Source organism: Leucoraja erinacea, chromosome 21 (genome assembly GCF_028641065.1).
Source record: "Leucoraja erinacea ecotype New England chromosome 21, Leri_hhj_1, whole genome shotgun sequence".
Lineage (NCBI taxonomy): Eukaryota > Metazoa > Chordata > Chondrichthyes > Rajiformes > Rajidae > Leucoraja > Leucoraja erinaceus.
The window spans coordinates 28,502,349-28,514,293 of NC_073397.1; the positions used below are offsets into that span (position 1 = coordinate 28,502,349).

The following is an 11,945-nucleotide window of genomic DNA, read 5'->3' on the forward strand; positions in this document are numbered from 1 at the left end:
GGCAAACAGTTAGCCGGTGGGGCTAAGGTCTCATCATAAGGGATGGTGACAGTTTCCACCGGAAATGGCTTCTCACCTTGACATATTACTAACCGTTCAGTCCTCCCCCCTTCTGGAGACACTGCAAATAGGCTACTGACTGATTTCATAGCAGGGTAACACACAGTTTGGCCTTTACCAAATAATTGATTATGGGCTTGTCCAAACATGATAGAGTCTCTTGCTTCCAATGCCCATTTTTACTGTCTCTTGTGCTCATGTCCTTTCTTCTCCTGGTAATTGAAGGCCAACCATTTAAACTGCGCAGTCCCCTTTTTTTTTAACCTTTTTCCTTCTCTCTCTCTTTCTCCCGTCGTTTATTCCTTTTATGTGCACACTCTCGTCTCAATACCTCAACTTATTAAATTTACATCTAATTCCTCCTCACGCCAATTTCGCCATAATTCAATCAATTTATTACTACTATATTCACAAGCACTTTTTCCATACAGAGTATTAATATTCTTATACTTTATTCTTACAACAATATAATAATGACGTTAACGTTTTACTATTTCTTATTTAGCATCCGTGGCTTTTCACTGGATCCGAATTCAATTGTTTTTAATTACTTCGTACCATTCCAAATGGTCGAGATTAATTTAGCACTGTCAGTGTTTAGCCGACCCTGTTTCCAAATCTTTAACTATCTCCTGCCATTCCAAATGGTCAGGATAAATTTATCCAGTTCAGCCGTCATTTACCATCGATCATTCCCAATGACTGAGTCTCCCCATTCCCAATGGACGAGTCTGTTCAAAAGTCTATCTTACCAATCAACAAGGTTTGTTAGACTGACTTGATTCTGTCATGATCCCGTTCAACACAAGAACGAAGGGTCGACTACGCAGCAATATACGGAGAAGAGGAAAACAGAGTGGTGTTTAACTACTCACTTCTGCTTGGCCAATTCCTCTGGTCCAATCAGTGCGCAGATTGACGCTTATTTTCGTTCCTCGTGTTGTCAGTGAACTGTCTGAATCCCATCCTCGTCGCAAAATGTTAAAATGAGTTCTTTTTGCCAGTCTAATTCAAGAAAACTTGATTCAAACCATTGCTGCTAAAATCAATTCTTTATTCTGACAGCGCTGGATAATTCTTTAAACCTTCCAACGCAGAGTTAGAAACTCTGGAGCAGGTCGAAAGAACTGCTGACGTTAGCATCAATGTAACACATTATATAGGTAAAAGACAAGGATAGTAGAAAAGGAGTAGCAAACTATTAACCAATCATTATGGTTTACCATACATTTAACTTATTTGCATTAACCAATCAACTAAATCCTTTCGGAGGTTACACAGAAAAGCTGGAGAAACTCAGCGGGTGCAGCAGCATCTATGGAGCGAAGGAAATAGGCAACGTTTCGGGCCGAAACCCTTCTTCAGACTGATCGGGGGTGGGGGTGGGTGGGGACAAGAAAGGGAAAAGGAGGAGTAGCCAGAAGGCTGGAGGGTGGGAGGAGACAGCAGGGGAGCTGAGGAAGGGGAGGAGACAGCAAGGACTAACAGAATTGGGAGAATTCGATGTTCATGCCCCCGGGGTGCAGAAACTAAATCCTTTCCATTGATTGACAACACGTATAGTCATATGATTTTTCCTTTTCCAGCCCCTTTACAACCTTCTTCCCCTCTGTGGTTTCTTCAACCTCTTTGCTCAAAATCATTTTGTTTCAATAAAGTAAAACCACAGATATAAAACTAATTCTCACAGAATACTTTTCAGAATATACACATAAGGCATGTATTTCTGAAAGCCCCAACTCCAAGCTTTTCTCTTGCCACTTAATACAAGTTCCTTAAGAACTTATCATTTGAGCAATTTTATTATATATTTCCTCACATGGACATTGTTTCCTTTCTTGGGACAACATTGCTATTGGAGGGTGAATCACTGCTTTGTCTTCTACTGGAGTTAATCATAGAGTCAAACAGCAAGGAAACAGACCTTTCAGCACACCTCGTCCATGCCGACCAAGTTGGCATACTGGGCTAGTCCCATTTGCCTACATTTAATCCATAGCCCTCTAAACTCTTCCTATCCTTACAGAGTGTCTGTCTGTCTGTGTTCTTGTTATCTTCCGGTTTGTGCGGTCTTTCCTTTGCGCAAAAGCGGTTCGTGATAGCGTTATAGTTATAAGTTAATTTTCGTCTCATCTGTCCACAAGACCTTTTTCCAGAACTGTGGTTGCTCTTTTAAGTTCTTCTTGGCAAACTGTAACCTGGCCATCCTATTTTTGCAGCTAACCAGTGGTTTGCATCTTGCAGTGTAGCCTCTGTATTTCCGTCCATGAAGTCTTCTGCGGACAGTGGTCATTGACAAATCAACTTCCTATGCTCCAAATAATAAACATTTGAGGAGCCCAACAAGGTGCTAAGAATTTGACAGAAAAGACTGAGGTGAGAAAAAACTTTTTCACCCAGAGAGTTTTGAATTTATGGAATTCCCTGCCACAGAGGGCAGTGGAGGCCAAGTCACTGAATGGATTTAAGAGAGAGTTAGATAGAGTTCTAGGGGCTAGTGGAGTCAAGGGATATGGGGAGAGGGCAGGCACAGGTTATTGATAGGGGACGATCAGCCATGATCACAATGAATGGTGGTGCTGGCTCGAAGGGCCGAATGGCCTCCTCCTGCACCTATGTTTCTATGTTGTTTTATTTATGACCTTGAGGTGCTTTTTAGGTCACTTCCAAAAGTGAGGAACATGATGATGAACTTGAAATTTAGAAAAGACCATGTCCATTTTACTGACTATTATGACGTGTCTGCAGTAGCTCCCGTATATGTTCTTTCAAAGCTATCTATTGATCTATAGGCTGTCCTGTGAAATGTCTCCAGGCACATAGAAGTAGTGAAAGGAATTCATCCTGTGTAGACCAACCTCTATCAAAATTGTCAATAGTTGGATCTAAGTCCTGAAATACTGCACTGTGCAAGAAAATAATCTGAGCAAGCAGCTGCTTCTATGACATTATTTAATGAATAGTGTCCTTTATGTTGCACATTTTCTGCATAAGAATATTTTCTGCACTAGTTATATCGGGCAAATTTCTGCCAAAGAATTCAATGTGTTCAGAAGTTTAAGTAACTTTCCACGTAACAATATGGTTCAATGTTCAATTGTACTTTATTGTCACATGTACCGAAATTCATTTTTGCATGCAGTTCAGCACAAGTATTACTATGCATAAAAACATTTTAGATACAGCACAAATATATAAAATAGTAATGAAGATAGACACAAAGTGCTGGAGTAACTCAGCGGGTCAGGCAGTATCTCTGGGAAAAAAAGGAGAGCAACGTTTCTTGTTGGAACCCTTCTTTAGATTGAGATGACTCCGATTCAGATTGATAGAAATAGTACACTGAGACAAGAGTTTGTTTGATTACTTCATTGTATGATGGGAAACCATTTCAACCTTAATTACTTTCTGGACCACAAAGACCGAGAACAGGTGAGATGGCTGGAGGGAGACGGCTGGAGGCACACTGGACAAGATGCCGATTTCAAGAAGGTGGTGGACAAACAAGAGGTTTGGTGCCACTAGGAGAAAAGGCCATTAAAGCCAAGATAAGACTGTACCCTTAAGAACTTAAACCAAGTAACTGTTTGTGTTTTGCTTCTGTGAAGTCTACTATTACATTACAATCGTTGCTCATTTGTGTTTATCTATGATTGTGCTTATCTATATTATGAGTTTACTGGATTGTATGCAAAATAAAGAATTTTACAGCACCTAGTACATGTAACAATAAAGTATCATTGAGCATTGAATAAATTAACAGGTTCCATTATGTTTTAAGTCTGAAGAAGGGTCTCGACCTGAAACGTCACCCATTTCTTCTCTCCAGAGATGTTGCCTGTCCCGCTGAATTGCTCCAGGTTTTTGGTGTCTATCTTCGATTTAAACCAGCATCTGCAGTTCCTCCTTACCCATTTTGTTTTATTCCTGTTTCTAGTATCCAGCTGCGTGCAAATTATCTTATGTACTTCTTATGTTACTGCAATTCAGAAGGCGTGTATTGGTTATTATAATTCATTGGGACGGCCTACATTTGTGAATGTTACTTTCTAAAAGTGAGTTATTCTTTATATCTGATCTTTGAAGCAACAGTGATGGATATAATGCAAATAATTATCCCAGACATTTGAAGATATTTAAAAGAAATTGCTCGGCTATCAAGTGAATAATTAGGAACAAGAGTATTATGATAAAAAACAAATTTAGTTCAATTTATCTTTTGATGCAGGTACAGGTATCATTAAATTTGTGCTGTGCATCTATTGCCATCTGGTGGCAGTTGTGTATGCTCACTAAATGAGTGGACAATTTTGCCAATTTTACATAAAAACCAAAGGTGCTGGGAACACACACATCAGGTCAAGCAGCATCTGAGGAAAGAGAAACAATGTTTCAGGTTAAAGATCTTTTAATGGATGTCTGGCCTCTGCCTTTTTTTATTTACAGTTGGCTTAATCATGTCTATATATATCATGTCTATATATACTCCTAATCTAAAATAGGATCCCGACCCAAAACATCAACTATCCCTGTCCTCCAGAGATGCTGCCTGATCTGCTGAGTTACTCCAGCATTATGTGACTTTTTTGTTTGTAAACCAGTATCTGCAATTCCTTGTTTCCACACATTGTGAGACCTGCCAAAAAACATTGAATTGAGCATAATACAAAATGCTGGATGAACTGCAGGCCAGGCAGCATCACGGGAGGGCATGGGTAGGTGACATTTTAGCTCAGAACTCTTCTTCAGAATCATTGTAGTCAGTGGGTCAAAGCTAGAAAAGAGATAGGGTGGGACAAAGCCTGACAAGTTGTAGGTGGATACAGGTGAGAGCTGTTTTGATTGGCAGATGGATGGACAAAGACAAAGAGATAAAAAAGAAGACACAAGGCTCTAAAATAAGGAGATGAATGAAAATAAAGCCAGAAGAAGGGATATAAGTGCAAGGGGATGAGTGGGAGGGAGTAGGGGAAGGAGGGTGGGCAGAATAGTGGGAGGAATGAGAATGGACCTGGGTGGGGCACGGGAGAGAAGGGTGAAAAAGGGCGGAGGATTGTTATCTAAAATGGAAGAATTTAATGCACTTGCCATTGGGTTGGAAGCTACCATGTGGAATATAAGTGGAATTGATTCTCTTCTAATGAACCATCATGACCTGCATGTTGATTGAGCAGAAACATCTTCTGTTGATAAAAAGGTTGGTCTTATTGAATGGAATTCCTCTGGCACATGAGTACCTTCAGTGGATGTTCACAATTATGAGAAGCCAGCAAGTCTTGTAAACCTCATTGGTCGCTAAGTGATCTATTCCTTGTTGAAATCAAAGAAGATAAAGTCATCTCCCCATGTGAAATATGCCTGTATAACCTCTATGATGCAACAGTGAGTATCATATTGAAAATCATGGCAGAGGTCTGTGATTGCTGAGAATGACCTACGACAAGGAAATTGATGGTCAAAATGGCCTTGAAGTTGTTGGAGAGAACAGTCCTGGCACGAGAATGTGGTTTAAGGTCTTCCTTCATCTGGTCACATATCGTAATTGTGACTGGTTTTGAAAACGTAATCAACTGTCAGTGAGATCTTATATGGAAATTGTATTTCTGAAGACTCTGGAAATAGGATCTTGGTCGATGGCCATGCATTTGCCACTTGAGGAAGATCTCCTATGTGTCATATGTAGCCAATCGTCAAAATTTGATTCCTCAATTAAAAATTGGCACCCTTTAGTGTGACTACTGACCCTTCTTACACTAGTACATTAGCTGTTTCTTGCAGCTAAAGTCACGCACTGTGTTCCTGCAGATTTAGTGGGGTTTGGATAGTGTTAAAGTAGCATGACTGAAGATGGCCGGTCAATCACAAAAGCTGCAGCGAAGTGTTTAAGAAGGAACTGCAGATGCTGGAAAATCGAAGGTAAACAAAAATGCTGGAGAAACTCAGCCTATTTCCTTCGCACCATAGATGCTGCTGCACCCGCTGAGTTTCCCCAGCATTTTTGTGTAGCTGCAGCAAAGTGGTGGGATGTACTTGCAGCTAAATTAAGTCACATCTTGAAAGTGATAATATGCATCCAAAAATCTCCAGTTTCGAACATTAAAGCTGGAAAAGGGAGGCACAGTAATGGCATCGTTAGTGATGCTTGCTTTCTTGCTTTTTATTACACTCAAGGTCTAGATAAAAGACAAGACATTACATAGAATAGATTGCATACAAAAGCACAATAAATTATATACAAATGCACAGTAAATTACTTACAAAAGCACAATAAAGTACATACAAAAGCACAATACATGGTTTCAGATCAGGAATTTAAAAAAATCAGTGTCCTACAACGAGACGACTATACCAATGTCTCCACAGCTGGGATTGGTAGCGAGCAGTGCTAAACCTTATGTTATTATTAATCTAATATTACCAAATATAATTTATTGTGTAATGATGAATAGTGTGTGAAAGCACTTAGGCCAATTTCATGATGTGTAATAATTCTAACAGATTAAATTCTCATCTAAGTGTCGAGATTATTATGTTTATCATTTTCATGGTTTGTGATTATGAGAAGTGTGAAGTAATCTGCTCTTAAGGTAATTTTTGTTTAAGCATTCTTGCCCACCAGTGCATTAAATAAAACAACTTATCCCCTCTAAACATAAAGATAAATGGCAAACTTTATTACGCTACCAGCAGTGTATAGTGAAGACATCATGTTCACATCTTACTTCTACATCTTCTAGTCTTGTATCTCATCTGGATTTGTTTTGTATAATTTTTCCACAACTCTTGTTCCATTAATGATTTTATTGCTGATCTGCATACGTTTTTGTGTTTTGTTTCCTTTTTTTCTATAGTTTTTATTATTGGCTTACCTCAGCAGCTCCTTTCAATGGCTTTGCATACATGCACCCTTCAGATTAGCACCTCTCTCCAAATTATTAGCTGAGGTCACTCCCACCCTTCATGCTTCCCTGCTGATTAACAAATGCTATCGAAAAATGCTGCTTGATCCCCTATGCATCTTCCCATTGGCCCTAGCTGCTTGATTACAAAGGCTTCTCCATGTGACATATTACACAGCCAACCGTTAATAGACATTTTAATGGGAAATTGTATATGAGTAGTTATGAATGTACATTGGGGCATGAAATCAACCAATTAATGTGTTCAATGTGTTGTAAAAAAAAAGTAGTACAGAGCAAAATGACGCTGCAGAATGCCAGAAACCGTTGCAATTTGAAGTATTTAGGGGGTTTAAGAATGTCAAAATAGAAAAAAGAATTGTACAATATCCTGACAACATAGAATCAATGAAGTTGAATTAATGATGAACCATGTAGTACTTTTTCTTGGTCTTTTAATTTTTCCAAGTCAAAATGATTCCTTTACATATTTCTCAATGACATGATTTCATGTATTCACTCAACTATTTTCCCGAGGGTTTAATGTTTTCATTGACATTTCAATATGAAGACCACAGTACACCCCAAAAAAAATATTCTTAGATTTGTTCTTTTTTTTACCTAGGTTGTTGATAATTTCAGCTGAAAACAGGTCTTGTACTCCATGAAGGTAGAGTGTATATGTTTTCTTAGAATGTAACTATAGAAAATAAACTAGCCAAATGATATAAACTCATATCTCCAACACGCCTGGTTTTCTTTTCTTTTGAGATTATGTGAAGATATAGAATATATTCAGTTAAAATGAATACATTTTTCTTAAAGGCCAATATTAGGACATTCTTCATATGTTTGAGAGAAGGAAAAATAAAATGTGACATTTACTATGTACTCAAGTTTTATCATAATGTTGTCAATTTCCCTCCTGGGATAAATAAAGTTCTATAATTTTTAACATGTAATGACGACATGTAATGATGATCAGCCATGATCACATTGAATGGCTGTGCTGGCTCGAAGGGCCAAATGGCCTGCTCCTGCACCTATTGTCTATTGTTTAACTACCAGCTGAGCAAAATGATTTGCTGCATAATGAGAAAAACAACACTGTTATTTGGGATACTTAGGAGCTTTAAGAATGCCAAAGCAAGAAAAAATGAAATTGTACAATATCCGAAAACACAAGATCAATTCAAGAGGTTGAATTCTTCCATAAGCTAAGGTACAGTTCATTTCACCTCTACCTCATTCAGGACATGGGACTTTGTCTAAGGAACGGATGCACTACAATCTGCTACAAGGCTGAGAATTATATTCTGCACAATGTGTCTTCTCTTTTGCCCTATCTACTGTACTTGAGTTTGAATTGATTGTATCAATGGATGGTATGTGATTTGTTTGGATAGCATGCAAAGCACATTTGTCACTCTTCCTTGATACATGTGGCAATAATAAGGCTAATCCTAAATCTAACCCCTTATGGAAAAGAAGTAATGAATGACAATGAATTAGAAACGTCATCAAATAGAAATTGCAACTAAGATTGCATCCTGCATTCATGGTTCCAGAATTTGGCACAATTCCACATGACTAAAACACAGAAGGAACACTAGCCATTCCTAACACCCACAGTTAGATGCTTGGATGGACAATTTGAAAGGAATGACACATGAAAGTAACAGACAGTTGATGTAAGTTCCATGGAAATTCTCTCATATTCATTAGTTTCGCCATGCAGCATCATCATAATCTTTGTTCTAAGGAGGCATACCTTACTGTGTAACAGTAATATACATTGTGTAAAAGTTGACCAAAGTATACGATCATAACCATTGCTTTTAGAAACAACGGGTCCTCCCACCCCACACAGTCCACCAAACATCACATTCCTCCTTTCCAGTTTGAACGACTCCATTTAGCTGGACCTCGCTTCACTCTTTTTTACAGCCTTTTTTGCGTTTCACAACTCTTGCTAAAGGCTCAGAATCAACAGAGTTTTTGTCAGTGTTCTCATTTGAAGATATATCAGTATTTGCTTTATCTGTATGCTGTTCTTTCCCAACTTGACTGTAGTTTTTCTCGGCGGTCGTCAGCGTTTTGGATGTGAACGCGATTGGTTCTTCCTTGCCGTTCGGCCCCGTTTGTGAGATTACAGCTCTAAAACCATACGGCGATGCATCGGCGGCCAGCGAGATGGGTCATAGTGGACCAAACGTGTCTTCTGGGCGAGCATCTCCTTCAACCTGGTGAATGCATGGTCACACTCTTTGGACCAGTGCCATTCGACGTCATGTTTCCGCAGGTTGTTCACGTACTTGCTGAGCATGTTGCAATCCGTGGTAGATGACAATGCCATAGTTGATCCATCGTAGATCATGGCATTCATGTCAAGCTTGAAAGCATGGATCCAATCGATGGCGCACAGGGATGTACCTTCTTTACCAACGATGATCAGCGGCAACATCTGCGTCATACCATCACAGGAAACGGCGACAGTGCATTTGCCTTTCGTGGGAATGGGCTGTTGTTCGTATCTGAAAAGTCGGATGTTGGCCGGTTTCAGTTTCGGCGATACGATCGTCCTCCAGATGACCTGACCCACTAGCGACACAGCCGCACCATTGTCAACCTGGAACTGTAGATCAACGTTTTTGACCCGCAGCGAAATCCTTGGCTTGTCGGTGATTGTAGACACCCCGAGCACTTCAATAGAAATGGTCTCCACGATTTGGTCGACTGTGTATTGCACTTTCTTGCCCTTTTTCAGCTTTCCTACGGATTGACACACTGCCTGGAGACGACCTTTTCGGTAACAGGAATAACAAACCGACTTAATATATGGGCATTCACGGTGATGATGAGCAGTCGAGCCGCACCGGTAGCAGGGTTTCAATCCTACCCCCACAGGGGAACGGTTCTTCTGAAACTTTCACACCTTCTCCGGATTTGCTCTGGGTCGATCAAGTGGCTTCTGGCATTGCGGACGAGTCTGACGAACTGTATGCATCTCCTGAGGGAGCTTCGACGCTGTTTCGCCTGCCATATTGTGCAGTTCTTTACTCAGCAGCTCGGCCATCTTAGCAAACTGCAGCACATTCTTCAATGAGGCATCTGATTCCTTGAGAATCGCCTGCTGGATGAATGTGTGCCTGCAGCCCATGACCAGTCTATCCCACCACGCATTGTCTTGGCACTTTTCGCAGCATTGAGTTTTAAAATCACATGCCTTTGCCTTGGTGCAAAGTTCGTCAAGAAATTCGGTGATCGATTGCCCTTCCTGTTGCACCGTCTGGTAGAAATCAAGGCGAGCTAAGAGGAAATTTCGACTTTCCTTGAAATGCAGCCGCAAAGCCGTCGTGACTTCAGCATATGAGGCTTCAGTTATTTCTTCTGTAAGTAAATTTTGAAGCAGTGCAAAAGTTTCTGGAGACATTGATGAACACAAGAGAGCCTTCTTACTCTGGTCAGTCGTAATTGCCATACTTTCAAAATAAAACTCAGCTCGCATTAAATACGACAACCGCCTTTCTCACTCGGGATCGAAACGATTGAATTGCTGAGGCATGTTAGTTTGAGTAGACTACAGAACTAAAAAAAAAATTATATTTTTTTAAATTCGAAAAATAGGCTCTTATCTGGGTCTTTGGACGCAACTGAAGTATCCTACTTCTGACACCACTTTCGTGTTCGTTTTCTAGGTTTGCACAAAACTTGAGAGTCTTCAATTTACAACAGGTCTTTAATGCTTTACTCAATGCTGGCAGCAGGACAACTCAAAACGGCTGCATTGTCCTGTGCAGAGCAATGGGTCCTCCCACCCCACACAGTCCACCAAACTTCACACATTCCCTCTACTGATGCTGCCTGACCCGTTGAGTTCTTCCAGCACTTTGGGATTTCCTTAAGATTCCAGCATCTGCAGTTCCTTGTGTTTCCATCAGCTTATAAATGGTGTATTTATTCTTCTATTTCTGCGCTTGTCATTTTATTTACCGTTTCCTAATAGACATGCATTTTAACATACCAAAGGTGTTTATTTTCCTCACTTCTCCGCAGACGATTCCTGCAGGGTATACAGCCATAGGTACTGGCGACTCTCACCTAACTTGTCTGCCATAACAATTCTTCATGTGTGACTCAGGGAAGTAATTATCAGTAAGTTAACCACCTCAACATAGCTGAGCTGGAGTCTGTTCTTACCTGACATCTGCCATACGCACACACACACACCCTTTCCTGTTTGACTTGTCCTATAATGACTGGGAGTGGGAGTCATGTTAACTTTCTGGTTTATAACCTAGTGCTGAAGGGCACGTGACTATGCTAACACGGTGCTCTTTCAAAATCCTCTAGATGGTGCTATGGACCATAAATAAGTCCTGAGGGAGTGTTTTTTTTTCCTCCCAGCTTATTAGTTGTTATATTGATGTTAGTATGACAAGGAGCACAAGTATCCTTTCACGTATAGCATTGCGGAATGTGATGCAAGTCCCACAGTTCCCTTGTATGGGCTAATGTCACAATACATTGCTGCTGCCCGGAAATTCCAGAGTTCCCAACCAGATTGGCACCAATAAGATACAAATAACTGATATGGTATGAGGTCCCCACTGTAAATTTTGGTGGTTGCAGGGAGGTAGGGGGTAATCGGAACAAATTGAGATAAGAGGAGGAGGGAGCAGTAGGGAGGCAAAGCCTGGACTACTAGGGGCCTGTTGCTCAGTTAGGGCGAGGGTTTTGGACATTTGTGGCCTGTGATCAGTGGAGAGAAGTTAAAGTTCACATTTATTGTCACATGCACCAATTGGTACAGTGAAATTTGAGTTACCATACGGCCATACGAATAAAAAGAACACAATACACAATTGAATTTAACATAAACATCCACTACAGCAGAATCAACGTTTCTCACTGTGATGGAAGGCAATAAAGTTCAGACATCTTCCTCTTTGTTCACCCGTGGTCGGGGTCTAGAACCCAAGGCAG

General features: G+C 40.3%; 1 long non-coding RNA gene across 2 annotated transcripts; it reads right to left on the reverse strand.

Moving 5' to 3' along the window:
- Positions 1-2,822: 2,822 nt before the first annotated feature.
- Positions 2,823-11,644, reverse strand: LOC129707444 (uncharacterized). 2 transcript variants are annotated; one of them, XR_008725183.1, is made up of 3 exons: positions 10,984-11,644; positions 5,216-5,370; positions 2,823-4,430 (listed from the first exon to the last, which is right to left on the reverse strand). It is a non-coding gene; the product is annotated as an uncharacterized LOC129707444 (long non-coding RNA). The 2 variants fall into 2 exon arrangements; XR_008725184.1 differs by having other exon boundaries at positions 11,160-11,643.
- Between the last annotated feature and the right edge of the window lie 301 nt (positions 11,645-11,945).